Source organism: Empidonax traillii, unplaced genomic scaffold (genome assembly GCF_003031625.1).
Source record: "Empidonax traillii isolate 1590-97213 ecotype Southwest subspecies unplaced genomic scaffold, ASM303162v1 scaffold177:size1754471, whole genome shotgun sequence".
NCBI lineage: Eukaryota > Metazoa > Chordata > Aves > Passeriformes > Tyrannidae > Empidonax > Empidonax traillii.
This window is the reverse complement of record NW_020955370.1, coordinates 900,688-913,050: the sequence shown is the minus strand read 5'-3', so window position 1 is coordinate 913,050 and position 12,363 is coordinate 900,688. Positions and strand designations below refer to the sequence as shown.

Sequence of the window (12,363 nt, the reverse complement as noted above, 5' to 3'; positions counted from 1 at the left end):
TTAACTCTTGTGACCTGTTAATTATTTTTCCATTCCCCATCACCCACGAGGCCTCTCCTGTGAGGGGTGCAAGGCAGCACCTCCCCTCCCCACCCTGTGCATTTCCCCTGGGGGCTGTGGGATGATGTGGTCCCTCCCAGGACCTGGGAGGTCTGTGCCTGGCCCCCGAGCTGGACCGTGTGCCCTTGTCTCACCCCACCATGGGATGGTTCCCTGTCCTGCTCCATCCCCCCTCCCTGGGTGCAGCCCTGCAGTCAGAGGGCAGTACAGGATCTGTGGAGAGGCCACGTTTCGGTGTGTGCATGGTCTGAAATCAAATCAGGAGTCAGCAGCGGAGCTGATGTCAAACCCACAGGACTCAAGTGGGTTTCTCTCACTGTGTGTGGCTTAGGCGTGGCTTTTCTGAGCTGGGTTTTAAAGGGTGCATCAACACCTCCAGCAGGTTACAGGTTAGTCCATCTCCAACTGGGCAGGGCTGGGCTCTGAGCCCCAGCCCCAGGATAGGGTTTGGCTGAGCCTCCCTTTTTTGTCCCCAGCTGCCATATTTGTGGTGCCCAGGAAGGCCCATCTTCTCCCATGGGTGGGTGCTCAGCCTTGTCCCAATGGGTCTGGGCTGTTCTGAGCTTCCCAGGCTGTGAACTGAGGATGGTTGGGCACTTTAAGAGCAGAAGACCATCTAAAGCTGGTGAATCCTCCAGCTGCCCTGGGCAAGGGGAGAGGGAGAACAGCTGCTAGGACGAGTGTTACCCATGAGCCCAGCTGTCTGGAGTCTGCCTTGCAGCATGAGCCAGCCTTGGTGCTGGTACAAAAGGGGCTTTCAGTCCAAATGTCTCCAAAAGTCACAGAATCACAGAATGGTTTGGCTTGGCAGGGACCTTAGAAATCATCTAGTGCCAACTCCGCTGCCATGAAGAGCCAGGAGACAAAGTTATAGGGGTTGTGAGAGCTCTGTCTTCTTTTCCTTCTGTGTCAGCATGAAACCCCAGACCAGAGAGATTTGGGGAGGCTGCAAAGGGACCCTCAGGATGTCCCATGGATGGGTGCAGGCCTGTTGCCAATGCTCACCAGCTCCACAGCAGCTCTGGTCCCACCACAACCCCCAAAGTGTCTCTGATGTCTGCAGCAAAGACAACACATAAGCAAGTCCTTCTGCCAGGGTTTGGGTCACACAAGAGGTGCTCCTGTGGCACTGGACACCCCTCAGCCCTGTTGCTTGGTGGCTGTACTGTGCAAACAGCTGAGCAGGGGATGCAGGCAGCTGCCTCCAGCTGCCCTCACTGCTGTGCTGGGGCTTTCCTTCCCCAGCTGTCAGGCTCAGCTGCCTTGCCCTTAACCCCTTGTCCCACTGCTGAAGGTATGCAGGAGAGCATGTTGTGCAGGAAGAGGCCGGTTGGAGGAGAAGAGCAGTCACACAGAGCTTGGCAGTTCAGAGCAAACCACAAAGGAAAGGAGTAATTATAGCCCTGAACTTCATTAAAGCGGTGTGGCTGCTGGTGTGAGCTGAGCCTGCCCTGGAACTGTGGTTCCCAAGGTGGGAGGAGGGCAAGAAATACTGTTCCCCATCCCTGTTCTCCCTCTCTGAGTCACTGTGCTCTCCTGCACTCCCAGGGGAGCACTGGCTTTGCTTCTGCTGGTGTAATGTTGAGTTGGTGACAGGGAGGTGGGACATGGTTACCCATCAGAGTGTGATGTCCCACTGTACCAGCATCCTGGGCAAAGCTGGACTTGGTGTCTCTGAGGTGGCTGGTGCTCCCAGCTGGGGCAAGGAAAGGTGATGGGATGACCAGGAGATGTGGATTGCTGTAGCTGGAGTTGTCCAGAGAAATCTGAACTGGGCTGGGCAGTGGGTGTAGGCAAGGGCAGAAAGAGGCACAAACAACTGAAAAGAGACATAACAAGGTGAGGGGAAGGGCTGTTTCTGAACCTGCAGCCTCGGGCACTGCGGGAGGCTGCCTTTGGTGTGTAGGACTTACCAGATCTTAATACCCAAATACGACTGCCTGTGGGTGGTGGTGACCTCTGCAGAACTCCTACCGTGGGCAGTGGTTCCCTCCCAGTCCCGGGGCACTGGCCCAGCATGGAGCTGACAGACGAGGATGTTCCTCCCCTGTGCTGGCAGGGCAGGTCTGAGCAGGGCGTGTGGTGCCTGCACCAGTGTGGCAGGAGCTGGTTCCTCCCTGGAAGGAGAGGAACAGGGAATCATTGTGGGAGCAGCAGTGCTTCATCCAGAGACATCTGCCAGCCCTTCATAAAGGGGAGATCTTGAGGGATCCTCGTGAGCTGGATAAGGGACAGGCAAACCCTCAGGAAGAGCCACGTTGAGTCTATCATGGCTAATCCTCCCATGTCCTCCTGCCTCAGCATCCCCTTCCACGGGTGCCCCTGTCACTGATGCTGATGTTGTGTGGCTTCTGTTGCTCCTCGTGTCTTGCAGCCTGGTGCTGGTTGGGCTTGGAGAGGGGGGAAGGCACTGTTGGTCCCAGAAAGGTTAATGTTTTCCCTTTTGGTTTAACAGTCTGTCTCGGTTCCTCCCACATCTGAACCTGTTTATATTTGAGGTGAAGGGTCGGTTCTGGCGTCTCAGGTGATGGATTGGAAGAAATCCTAGATGAGAAGTGAAAGCTGGTTTGGTCTGGTGATCCTTTTTATCTCCACCCGTGCTGCTATGGTTGCCCAGGCCCTGAGGACAGCACACAGCCAGCAAGGCAGGCTCTGCCCCACAGCACTGCTGCCTGCCTCTGCCCAGTGGTCCTTTCTGGATGCTCTGGAGCTTGAATAGATAGATCAGGGCAGATACAATGAATAACAGGAACGTTCAATTAAAGCAGGGACATGACCTTCCTCTGCAATAGCCATGGGATGTGCAGAACAGTCTGAACCATCTCTGAGCTTTCAGCTTTGTTGGAGTCTTTGTCCCATCACTGCCTGATGCTGCACTTTGGGACAGCTACACGAGGTGCCAGGTGCCTCTGAAAAGGCAGCAGGGCCCCCCCTTCCTATTATTGCTGCAGAACAAGCAGGGTGATATCATGATAGTGAAGCAATTCAGCTGTTACACTCTTTTTTCCAGCTTGAACCCTTATGGAAAGAACTCCCTTAGAGTTGAGCTAAAATTAAAGTAATAAAAAAGTACTTTAAAAAAAAAAAAAAAAGAGGGAAACTTTGATATCTACTGAGATCCTTGTGTAAACCAGGGGCCTGTTGTTCTGTGCTAGGAAGCTGTGGTGGGGTGTGCAGCCCAGAGCCCCCCCCAGCCTCGAACCTCCGTGGGCACTCAACAAGCCCTGGGGTGACTTTTCTTCTGTACTGTCCTGAAAGGGTGACACCGAGTGTGGGTCTGTTGTGCTGGAGCTGGAGTTAGAGGGATTTGGACAGCTATGAACACAGTGAGAAGCTTCCTGGGATGAAGAGCCCAGGGCTGAGCGGAGATGCAGTGAGTCACCATTTCCAACTCCCAGAGCTGCACTGCTCTTTAACTCTACAAAGAGATTAAAGCTGTAGGGAAATGTTTCCTTAAAACCAGCTGACAGATTTGGGCTCGATTACTGGTAGTCTTTTTTTGTTCTTGTTATTATTTTTAATGGGAAAGTGCCTGCAGCCCGAGATACCAAATGGAGGGGCTGAGTGGGAAACGCGGAGTCCCAGTTTTTGAACTCAGGTGCCAAAAATGAGATAATCTGGAAAAATCTAGACCTGCAGCACCAGTGACTTGGAAGGAAGGAGCTGGAGCATGTGTGGGGGAGATGATCATGTCCCATCAAGGAGGCTCTGCCTGATCCAGGACGGCACGTGCGTGGCCTCCTGCCTGCACGGGGAGAGGGCGGGCCGGGCTCTGCCTGCTCCCCCCTCCCACCGTGTGCTCTGTCCCTGGCTGTGTAGGGAACACCCTCACTTTGGGGTGTATTGTGGGCGCTGAGGATGCCAGGAAGGAGGCCAGGTGATGTGGTTGTGATGGTACTTGTGCTGCACATCTTTTCTTCCCAGGAATGTTGTTCCCAAGCCCATTATTGTTCGTCTCCGGTCACGTTTGCATCCACGTGTCCCCTGCTTTGTGTGGGCATGGTTTATGTGGATCCTGTCATGGTCCCACATGGATGCTCCACCCTGGGCAGTGAGCCTGCCTGCCCCCAGGGCTCCAGTGCAGCCAGCCAGGAGAATTGGTTTGCCTTGTTGGAAGTCCCTGAGGGCCCAAAGGAAAAGCAGTGATCTCCCCAGTGGAGCTTCATTATGCAAAGGAATAGTTTCCCATAGGAAACATTACGGTTCCCACTTCCCTTCCCTGCCACGCATCGTTTAAGACCAGGAGAGGGTGAAGCTGTGGATGCTGCCCTGGGGATCCCAGTATAAGAAGGATATGGAGTAGGTCCAGAGGAAGCCACAAAGATGCTCCAAGGGCTGGAGCACTTCTGCTCTGGATCCAGGCTGGGAGAACTGGGAGTGTTCAGCATGGAGAAGGCTCAGAGGAGACCTGAGAGCCACTTCCAGTACCTAAAGGAGCTCCAAGAGAGCTGGAGAGGGACTGTGGACAAGGGCCTGGAGTGATAGGAGGTGGGGGAATGGATTCCCACTGCCAGAGGGCAGGGTAAGATGGGATACTGAAAAGAAATTCTCCACTGTGCAGGTGATGAGGCCCTGGCACAGGTTGTACAGAGAAGCTGTGGCTGCCCCATCCCTGCAAGTGTCCAAGGCCAGGTTGGACGGGGCTTGGAGCAATCTGGGCTAGTGGAAGGTGTCCCTGCCCATGGCAGGGGGTGGGACTGGGTGGTCCATAAGGTCCCTTCCAAACCAGTCTGTGATTCTTTGCTGAGCTGCAGAGTCATCCTGGCCGTGGGCTTACTGACCTGGCAGGTCTCTTCCATAGCTGGGTTGGGTCTGTGGGTGAGGTCAAGGAATCCACGTCATCACCTCCTGAGCCTCGCAGCAATATCTGCAGGTGAACATCTCTCTGCAGAGGTCCAAGCCTCCTGTTCCAGGCAGAAGGTGACCAAGTGCACTGCATCTGCAGTGCTGGCTGTCTGCAGGCTCTCAGGGTCTGTGCTCCAGGTGGGGTGTGAGCCCAGTGCAGCCTCAGGACTCTCTGGCTCTGCCCCTCTGTGCCTGCAAACCAGGGCAGTTCCTGGGCAGAGGTGCCTTTGCTGGCTGAGAAACAGGAGTGAGTGTTTCCGCCTGCTGTGGGATTTGTGTTCGTCTAAGTGGTGCTGAAAGGCGGCAGGAGATACAGCCCTGGCTGAGGGTGGTGTGTAGGAACCAGACCCAAGAGTTTCTCTGTTTATCTTGTGGTATTTGCATGTCTGGAGCCCATGGCAGTCGTGCTGGGGAACATGCTCCCCACCCATCTTTGGCATCTCCAAGATTTCTCACATTTAGGTTAATCATCCTAGAGGCTGATAAGGCAAATAAAATCCGTTATCTTGACCAAGATAAAACAAAGAGTTTGCTTTGATCTCCCTCAGTAAGGCCTGGCTGCTCATTTTGGGACTGCTCTGCTGTCTGCCGGGGGAGGGAAGCGATGGCAATGGTGATGAACCTTCTGTAATTAAGAAATCATTTTCTTTTAAGCTATTTCTAGACCTCTCTCCCTGCCTGAGATGTTTCTGTTGGCCATCAGTTGAAGGGACACCATAGGCTGGGTGCAGTGCCAGCTCCATAAACTGTGTCAGAGGACTCGAGGAACTGAATTGAGATTATAGAGAGATAACTTTGTTTTGAGAAGATCAAACATTGTTGTGAGCAAAAAAGATAAGTTGACAGCATGCCAGTTGTGTTCTTGACTCCTCCAGCAAACAAACAGACACAGAGACACTTTTGCATTGTCCAAGATGCCGTGATGAAGCTGAAGTGAGCGTGGCTATAAATGGAAAAAGCAGCTGGTCTTGGATTGCAGCCTGTGCTCAGACTTCTTTGGGTCCAATTTTTCTTACATCTGTTACAGGTTTTAAAGGAGGGATGTGGGGAGAGAGCTGCTTTCCTTTGGGTTGGTTACATTTGAGTTACTTTTCTCAATGCTCTTTGCAATAGGTCTCTGCACAAAAGCTCCCTGGATATCTGTAGGGTCACACTCATCAATATTTCACCCTCCTGAGTGCTTTTGGTTTGTTTTGGCACGAAGATAGCACCGGACATACTGGGAGCCAAAGCTGCACCGAAGGGTCTGGTCCAAAACATTTTGCAAACAGCAAAATTTTGCAGATGTTTATGCATTTATGGAAAGCAAATAATTTTAGAAAAGCCATCTAAGGTTGCTGTGCCAGCCCAGGAGTGACAGCATGGGGATTTTGGGTTGTTTTGCTTGTGTTGCAGTTTATTCTGTGTGGAAGCAGTGGGTTGGGTTTTGCATAGAGGAGGCAATTTGTACAACATGAATGAAGAATGGCTGAAACAAAGCACCTTGCAACACCTTGAAGTTCAAAGGTTGATGGTGCCCTAGCAAACATGAGCTTTGAGATAGTGCCCAGGTTTCATCTGAGCTGGGTGGTCCCACCAGCCCCTGGGCATCCTCTGAGTTCTGGCTCTGCAGAGGCTTTCTGTGGTGCAGCTTTAGCGTGGTTCCTGGCTTATGTTTCTAAGGGGTACAAAATTATTTAGTGGGAGCTGAGCACCTCCTTTTGTCTCTCTGTGAATTCAACCTTCATCCATCTACGAGCAAGACTTTTGCAGGGAATACTCCCAGTGGATCCCTTGCACGTGGCTTCATCCACGCATGGCATTCACCCTGTCTTGCCTGAGATGTCTGCACTCGAGCTAATCATCTGGATGTCTGCCTCAAGCTGGTGTGAACTGTGTCCTCAAAGGGTTTATTTCTCTCTGCTGAATGTAAAGAGAGCCTATGGGATTGGTTTGCTGGAGATGTCTCCGTTTGCGTGAGAAAAACTTGACCCTCCTGTATTATTCCCAGAATTAGAGATGGAGGTGAAAAGGGATCTTGCAGTAGAACTGAACTGTGCCAGGCACTAATCCCTTGTTATCAACAGTTCTTGACAGCCCCCCAGCAAACCTTCTCCAATTGGGTCAGGTTGTTTTATCACTGCGGGCAATCATTTATTTAAGTTCCTGGGTCAGACTGTCTTTGATGCTTTAACTTTTTATGGTTGTTCTACCTTCTCCCCTTTCCTCCTCTCTTGCTGCACATGGACTAGGACAGACATTCCTTCCTTCTTTCAAAAAAAAGCTCAGTTTGGGGAGATCAGAGAAAGAAGATTAGATGGGAATCCAAAAGGATATGGTTCCTAGGAGGAGAGGGCGGTGATAAAAGTTAATGATACATAAGCTCTTGTAAGGAGCTTTCTCAGTTACAGCTGTGTGGTAGCTCACAAGTCTTAAATTGTTTTCAACTCCAGCATGAATGCACCTGGGGTGTATTTCATGTGGGATAGGTAGATCTGGAGGGACATCACAGGAATTGCCCTACCCAGTTGGGCTGGAGCCCCTGCCTGTGTTTTCTTCCCCTGTGTGTTTTGATTCTGGATGGGAATTTATGTTTACTCATTTTTGTTTGCTGTGATCTGGGAGGCTGTGCAGCTTTCTACTGATGCACCACAGTGGTTGTGTGATCTGAACCCTCCTCTTCAGCTCTGGTACGTGGAGGTACAGGGTGAGTCCCTGGTTACTGTCTCTGAAGCTACAAATGTTCAGCTCATGCTCTATCATGTGCAAGATGCCCTGAGGGCATTCACTGGCAGCTCCCATCTGTAGTGGAAATAAGTTCCTGGACCAAAAGCCAGAGAAACACTGAGAAGTTGGCAAAAATTTGTACGGCAGGAGAGCCTGGTTGTGTTCCTGCCTTTGCTGTCCACTTGTACTCTGTCCTGGAGGGATCCTGGTACCCACTCCACTTTCTCCTTCTGTAACAGGGAGCTGGTGAATGTGGCTAGGTGCCTGGATTTCGGTCCTTGTGTCGGGTCCCTTCTTCATCCAGGTTCAGCTGGTGATAAGGAAATTGCTGGACTTGGTCACAGAGGTGCAGTGAGATCGTGCAGGGTGGGGGGAAGATGCTCTGCCCAGATCACTGGAGAGGCTCTACAAACAGAGAGGTCCTCATCTGTCCAGGAGAAAAGGGAGGGTATCAGATGCTTTCTGTATCAAAGCCTTCTCCACACTGCCCTGCTTTCCCCTAAATTTGAAAGACCCATATTTTAAAGAGGAAAAAAGGATTTGGAAGGCAAACTTTGGATGTGTCCTGGAGAGCAGATATGGGATGGATGTGTCTCCTGACTAAAGGCTGCTGGCACTGAGGGAGGTAGAGCAGGCACTGGTGGGGTGTTTGGATGCTCTTTGCCTCATGTCCTCTTCCCCTGCTTCCATCTGGTGCAGATAGGATGGAGAATGGAGATTACCTTGGAGTTGTCCAGATATGTCCTGGGAAAAAGGAGTAGATGTGAGCAGCTTTTCTGATAAAACATAATTGTTTAGACAAACTCTGGCTGAACTTGCTTCCTCCTGCATCCCAGCAGGCAGATAAATGGGGTCGAAGTGGGAGGCCGAGTTCACAGGCTGCTGAGGCCCTCCCTGGGGTCACACCACCCCTGAGATCCCCTGTCCACCCGTTTTGGTGGCCTTGGAGAAGACAAGAGGATGTGGTTGAGCACTGAGGATGATGCCCTGGCTTTAGGTAGTTCAGTGCTCTGAGATGTGGCAGAGACCTTGATAATGCAGTGGCGTGAGTGGTCCTGGTGGGCAGCAGCAAATCCATCCTGGTGCATCTGCAGAGATTGGAATTTGGTTGCATGTTGCTGTAAGGGATGCAGGAGGTGAATTTGCTCCAGCCCAGTTCTCTCCAAACCTGGCAGTCCTGGGCATTGGGTGGCTGGCTGGGCAAAGCTGTGCCCCTGAGAGAGATTCCTAGAAATGATGGGACAATCAGGATTTAGATGGGATGTGGCCACTGGAGTGATGTTGCCATGCCCTGCGTGGCTCCTACTGAGGTCTCCAGGAATTGCTCTGTGGAGTCAGATAAAATCTGAGATCCTGCCATAACACTGATGTTCCTCCCACCATCCCTCAGGGAAATGGTCCTCCTTGCCCTACTTTGTGTAGTAAATAAAAGTTTATTTACAGCCCAGGAGTGCACGTCCTGAGGTTGGGAGGTGAAGGGTTCCTGCAGGGCCCTGGAGGAGCTCTGGGGTTTCCTCTCTGCTTTGTGGCTTCGGTTCCTGGGCAGAAAAGTCTTGGGAAGGAGCAGCTCTGTGGGTGGGAGCTTGGGGAAGCAGAGCCCTCTGCGTGGGCCTTGGGGCATGGCTTTGTTCCCCTGTAATAAGGTCACAAGTGTGTGTGTCACCTGGAGAAGAGCTGGGAGGAGATAACCAGTGTGGGCTGGAGCAGCCAGGGACAGCAGCAGGGGGTGGGCTGCCATCCATCTGTCTCCCCCCTTGGCCGAGGGTGACGTGAGGATGGGGCTGAGCTCCTCTGACCAGGGTCTGGGGGGTTTCCAGCTCTGCCCTGGCACTGCCCGAAATCGCTCTGTGGAGCTTCAGGGAAGGAACATTTGGCTTCTCCGCCACTTGAACGAGTGGAAAGGGTCTCTTCGGGGTTATTTCAGCCTGTGTGTGGGACAGATTGTATATAGGGCAGTCGCTGAAAGAGCGAGCAAACCAGAGCCATGACTTGGGCTCCAGTGAAAGAGCAAAACTGGGAAAGCTTCAAATCGTGGCTGCAGAGACGAGGGGCAACATGGCTGTGGCTTTCTGCTGGGGAACAGTGTTGTGTCCCTTGGGAGGGACACAGAGGACATTGTTTTGAGTTTCTGCTTTTCCTTCTCATTTTTTTAAGACATGCAAAATTAATTGCTCTTTTTCATTGTCTGCAGCAATATTTGTTTTGCTGCTCTGCGGCAGTTGGGGCCCGGATAGGTTTCACGAGCTGAATTTTCCCCGGACAAGCCCCTCCTCTGATTTTGCACTTCCAGTTGCCAGGCTTGGTTTTAAAACAGCTTGCACCGAGGCTGAAAATATTTGAAGGGCAGAGCAATGCCTTGCAGGAAATGGCTTAAGCTTCCTGCTCCCAAGATGGTGTGAGTGTTAAAACAGAACTGGAGAAATATTAGACATCCTACATCCGGCCCGGCAGAGGAGGGTGACCCCGGGGTGATGGGATGGAAAGCCCAGACCACCCCCCACTGCTGCCTGTGCCTGGCAGCTTCCAGCAGGATGAGGGGCCCCCCCAGTCCCTCATCCCCCCGACTTTGTAGCGGCAGGGGGGGGGGAAAAGGCAAATTGTTTCCTGCTCCTCAGGGCTTTGCTGTGTTTTAGTTTTGTGGGAAATGTGTGAGGAGAACTTGTCGAAGGTGCAGGGCAAAGTGTCAGCAGAGCGAGTTTCCAGCAGAAAATGGGAGCTGGGAAAGCAGTGGTTCTGGTGAAGTGTTTGTATCAGTTTATCCACCACCTTCCAGCCTGAAGTGAAGGGTGATTGCCTAGGATGGATGGATCTGAGTTGGTCCCGGTTTGTTTGGGGCTGGAACGGGACTTTCTGCATCTGTCAGCAAAAACACACGTTGAGTTACTGACTTAATCAGAGGCAACTTAATTCTTCCAGCTCTGATGAATTCCCACTTGGTGCTGGCTGAGCACCATCTACCTGGCCAGGCAGGGAATAGCAGCTGGCTGTGCGTCCAGGATGGATGGAAAAGGGCGGAAGAGAGTTGGGAGTGTGTGTGTGAGCCTGGGGAAGGGCAGGCAGTGAGAGGGGAGGGCAGCAGACCTGCGGGCAGGGTGGTCCTCGCTGGAGCTCTTGAGGGGATGTCACATCTTCAGATATAATTCAGCTGCCTGGGGGTTACTGCCCTGTCATGGAAAACTTCACCAAACCCCAGATTTTGGCTGGACCTTGAGATAATTTTGTTCAGAATGTTATCAGCTGAGTAAAAAATACCTGAGCCGTGTGTCTGGGGGTCTGCAGGTGCAGTGGAGGAATGAGGTGGGGGCTGCAGGGCTGTGGGCAGAACAAGCAGGGTACAGTTTAGAGCTTGGGCTGTTCTGAGCTCACTCCTGACTTCTTCCGACAGTCACTGAAAACCATAAAATTGCTCTTAATGGAAGAAAAATTGCACCAATGCTGGGACCTGAGTCCCTCTGGGAGGCGTGTTCCATCTCCAGGAGCAGAGCATGTGGGTGCTCTTTGGGCGGGTGCATCATGAATGGAGCATTATTCTGCGCTCCAAACACCCTCCTCCCAGGCTTTCCGCCTTGACCCCTTCCTTTCCTGCGCCGTTCCATGTGGGATGGTGGGAGCCCGGGCAGCTCTGCAGGAGCGTGGATCCAGAGGGGTAAGTTCCATCCTCAGCAAGCAGGTCTGGGTACGGGGAGGTCAGATTCTTGATGCCCACCTTTCCCCATGGCACATAACCCCCCTAAACCCTGTGGATCGTGGCCCTTGGGGCTCAGGATTTGGCTGAGCTGTCTTTCCGTGGGGCGCTTTTCCTGGGAAGGCTTTGACCGGCAAACTTGGGGGAGGGAAAGATGAGGCTGATTTGAATCCCAGAAGGAGTTACAGCTGTGTCTGCAGCCCCCTAATCCCTCGGTGGTGCCCACTGCTCTCAGACAGCAGGCTGGGGCTGGTGAAGCTGAGGGGGTGTGAGCCAGCCCTGGGGCTACCATTACAGAGTATGGGGGGCAGGAGAGGAGGGGTGGGCTGCACCAGGCTGCATGGGGGCTGCAGGACTGGAGGGGCAGATACTGGGGCTGTTTGGGGACAGAATTACAGTTATTTGACTTGGAGTCCTCCCCATTTGCCTACGTGGCTGCCACACTGTGCAGGGTCCAGGGGGGTGGTCACACAGAACAGGGGGCAGGGGATGTATGTAAAAAGGCTTTGCTGTCCCAAATGGTGCTGGGTTGAAGGCTGCTTTTACCCTGTTCACCTCATCAGATGATGAAGCAGATACCCACAGGGTCCACAGGGCTTCGGATGGGCTGGGGGAATGGGGGGGAATCCATTGGAAAAGGAAACATCCTTCCCCAGAAGTGTCCTGGAGCCCTTCAGACGGTTCAGCACCCTCAGCTTGTGCTGAGCAGCTGTGGTGGAGATGTGGGTGTGCAGGAAGGAGCGATGCCGCCGTGTAATCGCTGCACGGTTGATTTATTTTTATTCTTCTTGCTGGCTGATCCTCGGCCTCCCGCTCCCAGCCCTTCCCTCCGTGTGACTGCGGGCCAGTGCATCCCTGCATGGGAAGTGCCCTCCTTTCCCACCTTTCCCACGGCTCCCATGGAGGGATGGGGAGCCCTGGGCCTGCAGCAGTGGGAGGGGCACAGAAGAGTTTGGGAAGAGGTTTGGAACGGGCTCACTGAAAGGCTCCGTGCAGGGCAGAGGGCAGCGCTCGCCTTGCTGGACCACAGGTCTGTAGGGGGGCAGAGTTTGTCTTAAATCTTTCTT

At 52.9% G+C, this 12,363-nt stretch overlaps 1 protein-coding gene across 6 annotated transcripts in view; it reads left to right on the top strand.

Moving 5' to 3' along the window:
* Window positions 1-12,363, top strand: part of SEPT9 (septin 9) — a 133,324-nt gene that overhangs the window by 79,242 nt on the left and 41,719 nt on the right. The gene's annotated exons all lie outside the window — the stretch shown is intronic.